At 48.0% G+C, this 4,055-nt stretch overlaps 1 protein-coding gene across 1 annotated transcript in view; it reads right to left on the bottom strand.

Annotated features, from left to right (window-relative positions):
- PXN (paxillin) overlaps positions 1-3,329 on the bottom strand; it is a 50,118-nt gene extending 46,789 nt beyond the window's left edge. The window contains exon 1 of the mRNA XM_011948565.1: positions 3,044-3,329. The gene's annotated coding sequence lies outside the window, so the exon portion shown is untranslated. The remainder of the gene's footprint in view (positions 1-3,043) is intronic.
- Between the last annotated feature and the right edge of the window lie 726 nt (positions 3,330-4,055).

Raw genomic sequence — 4,055 nt, 5'->3', positions numbered from 1 at the left:
GGCCAGGATGGTCTCGATCTCCTGACCTGGTGATCCACCCGTTTCGGCCTCCCAAAGTGCTGGGATTACAGGCTTGAGCCACCGCGCCCGGCCGCCTGATCTGATTTTTCAAAAGAAACGATATGCAGTGAAATTCTGTCTCTACTAAAAATACAAAAATTAGACAGGCGTGGTGGTGCCTGTAATCCCAACTACTCAAGAGGTTGAGGTAGGAGAATTTTTGAACCAAGGAGACGGAGGTTGCAGTGAGCCAAGATCGTGCCACTGCACTTTAGCCTGGGTGACACAGTGAGACTCTGTCTCAAAAAAAAAAAAAAAAGGAATGACATGGACTTTTTGGTGCAATCACCTGACGCTTTAAATGTAGGCAACTAATTTGGAATGTTTTAAATACCATGGAGACCAAGCAACAATGGTCTGCAGACCAAAACTGACCCATAGATTTCTGCCATGAGGTTTCCCGTATGAAAAACCAGAAAGAAGGCCAGGCACAGTGGCCCACACCTGTAATCCCAGATCTTTGGGAGGTTAAGGCAGGTGGATCACCTGAGGTCAGGAATTTGAGACCAGTCTGACCAATATGGTGAAACCCCATCTCTACTAAAAATACGAAAAGTAGCCAGGCATGATGGCACACACCTGCAGTCTCAGCTACTCGGGAGGCTGAGGCAGGAGAATCGCCTGAACCCTGGAGGCGGAGGTTGCAGTGAGCTGAGATCACGCCACTGTACTCTAACCTGGGTGACAGAGCGAGACTATTTCCAAAAAAAAAAAAAAAGAGAGAGAGAGAGAAAGAAAAACCAGAAAGCGACTAGGCTAGTTGTGGGAAGACCCACCCAAGGTTCAGGTTCTTGCATCATTGCCTGTGGTAACACTGGGTGTGTTCCCTTCCCCTAACTCCTCTGGGCTTCAGTTTGACTTCCTCATTACTATGAAGATAACTACTACCTACCTCAAAAGGTGGTGATCAGAACCATATAAAAAATGATGATTGTCAATGCACAAATAGATAAACAAAATGTGGTTTATACATCATTGTATATGGATACAATGAATTATTCAGCCTTAAAAAGGGAGATTCTGCCAATTTGCCACAGCATGGAAGGACATGCTAAGTAAGATAAGGCAGACACAACAAAAACATTGCGTGACCTCACTTATATATGTACTATATACATATATTTATTTACTATTTTATTTATTTTTGAGATGGAGTATTGCTCTGTCACTCAGGCTGGAGTGCAGTGACATGATCTTGGCTCATTCTGGCCTCTACCTCCTGGGTTCAAGCGATTCTCCTGCCTCAGGCTCCCAAGTGCCTGAGACTACAGGCCCATGCCACCACGCTCGGCTAATTTTTGTATTTTTAGTAGAGACGGGGTTTCGTCATGTTGGCCAGGATGGTCTCAAACTCCTGACCTCAGATGATCCACCCACCTTAGCCTCCCAAAGTGCTGGGATTACAGGCGTGAGCCACCGTGCCCAATCCAATATATATATATTTTTACATATATATATAAATATATATATAGAGAGAGAGAATGAAACAGTGGTTACTATGGGCAGAAGTTGAGGAATGGGGAGATGTGGGTCAAAGAATACTAAGTAGCAGATACATGGGATGCACAAGTTTAGAAATCAAATGTATGACATGAGGGCTAAAGTTAAGAAAATCCTGCTAGGGATTTTCGTTACATAAGTAGATTTAGCTGCTCTTGGCACACAGGAAAGTAACTGTGAGATGACTGATACATTAATCGGCTTCACTTTAGTAACCACCTTACTATCTATATGTATCCCATAACAACAATGTTGTAAACTTCGAATATACACAATAAGGTTTAGTGGTTTTTTTTTTTTTTTTTGAAACTGAGTCTCGCTCTTTCACCAGGCTGGAGTGTAGTGGCGTGATCTCGGCTCACTGCAACCTCTGCCTCCTGTTTCAAGAGATTCTCTTGCCTCAGCCTCCCGAGTAGCTGGGATTACAGGCGCCTGCCACCATACCTGGCTAATCTTTGTATTTTTAGTAGAGACGGGGTTTCACCATGTTGGCCAGGCTGATCTCAAACTCCTGACCTCAGGTGATTCTCCCACCTCAGCATCTCAAAGTGCCAGGATTACAGGCGTGAGCCACCACGCCTAGCCAATTTTTTTAATTTTCTGTAGAGATGGAGTCACTATGTTGCCCAGGCTGGTCTCAAACTCCTGGGCTCAAGTGATCCTCCTGCATCAGCCTCCCAAAGTGCTGGGAATATAGGCATAAGCCACTGCACCCAGCTTCAGATGTTTTTATATATATTTGTTTTCAAATTTTTAAAAATCCACAAAACCCCTTTCGAAATTGTGGTCTTAGATGGAAGCCCAATACATAAACAGAGAAAAAGTGAGCAGCTCTGACTGAAGAAGGTGATGGCCACAAACTCCCAACCATAGGAAGAAATGATATCCTAAGCCTCCTTCCAGCTCTGGAAGCACAGGAGGAGTCTAAGAAAGAACGGGTCAGTCCAGAAGCACAAAGGGGGAGTGCAAACTGGTAATACCCAACCGGCCGTTAGGAAGGAAAATCTCACAGACAGTTGAAGCAGGGAGAAGAGGAAGGACAGAGCCAGGATAGAGCCCAAGCCAGTGATGCCCAAAGGAGCTGCTACCAGCAACGCCCTCAATTGCCAGTGATCAGTCAATCAAGGGCCCCCAGGATAGTGACACCCCAGCCCCCATGCTTTGGCCAAAGTCAGGCAGATAACAGCTGTCTTCTGGTCACTGTTCCTGCTGCTCTAGAGGCACAAACAGGATGTTTAGAAGCAGATGACCACAAGTGACCACAGGAAGCCATGACAACCGCCTCCAGGTGACGATCTTCTTCCCCAGCTTCTTTCCGGCTTGGCTGCCTCCAAAGACCAAGCAAAAAGACTTCAAGTGCCAACTTCCAAAGAGAGAGAAGGGGGAGGAGTTCTTGGAAAGTTCAGGACACAGCAGAAGAGGCATTTGAGGTGGTGAGGCAGGAAGAAATGAGGCCACCCAGCTATCCCGACAGCTACCTCACCTCAAAGACGCACTGAGGCTGACGATGATAAGGAGGGGGGAAGAAACTGCACATCCACTGCTTGGGACAGAGGACCTTCCAAGACGCGCAGCATGTGACCAGGCAGGCTCAGGAGGGCTGCCAAGTCGCGTCTCTGAGGAGCGAGTGCCGTGTTCCAGGCATCACGACCACTCCTCCACACCCACCCCAGAGAAGCCCGTCCCACTCGGCTGTCCCAGAGCACATCAGTGATGAGAAACTGCCTTAGCCAGCCAGCCAAGCCAGGAGTCCACAGGGGAAATGGCAAATCCAGAGGAAACCAAGTGCAGGCCATCGGACACTCCCGTTTCCACCTAAGGAAGAGGAATGTTCCTGGAAACAGAGAGGAGGCGAAGCTCGGCCAGAACTCTCTGAGCCACTTCAAATCTCCAACAGAGCCCAGGGTGGGTCCCATAGATCAACCGCCCGTAAAGGGGTACAGTCACTGGGCCAGCTTCATGACAGAGCTGTGTACACTCAGTGCACAACCACCAAGTTCACAGTACAGAAAACCGACTCTTTTTTTTCTACTGCTACTAGGGGCCTCAGGGGCCAGACCACCCCATGAGGCTTTCCGGATGCCTAGAGTGCTGGGAGAAGCCCAGGGCTGACCTGGGAGTGGATCCCAGAGCAGCTCCCTGTGGCAGCTCTCACTAATATGAGTGTTAGATGAGCGATTAGTATAAACCAAGCCACCAAGCCACCTCCTCCCCCACCACTTCCGCATGGAAGCCACCAAAGAGGCTCAGGGGAAATTAAAAGTCATATAACCAAAACCCAACTTAACACCACTAGCCCAGGGGTATGGCCATTTCACCTCCACAGCAGAGTCCCAAACATTCTCTAACCTACGGCGCCATGAAGAGTCCTAAATCATCCTCTCCCAGAAAATAACTGAAGTCAGATTCTTCACCCAGGCCAAGCTAAGCAACCAAACAGGGCCAACTGCATTAACTGCCCACCAGCAAGGCCATGGGAAATGCAGCCAACCTAA

This window comes from Colobus angolensis, unplaced genomic scaffold (genome assembly GCF_000951035.1).
Source record: "Colobus angolensis palliatus isolate OR3802 unplaced genomic scaffold, Cang.pa_1.0 Scaffold28, whole genome shotgun sequence".
In the NCBI taxonomy this organism is placed as follows: Eukaryota; Metazoa; Chordata; class Mammalia; order Primates; family Cercopithecidae; genus Colobus; species Colobus angolensis.
Note: the sequence above shows the minus strand (reverse complement) of the source record. Positions and strands in the feature narration are given on the sequence as shown.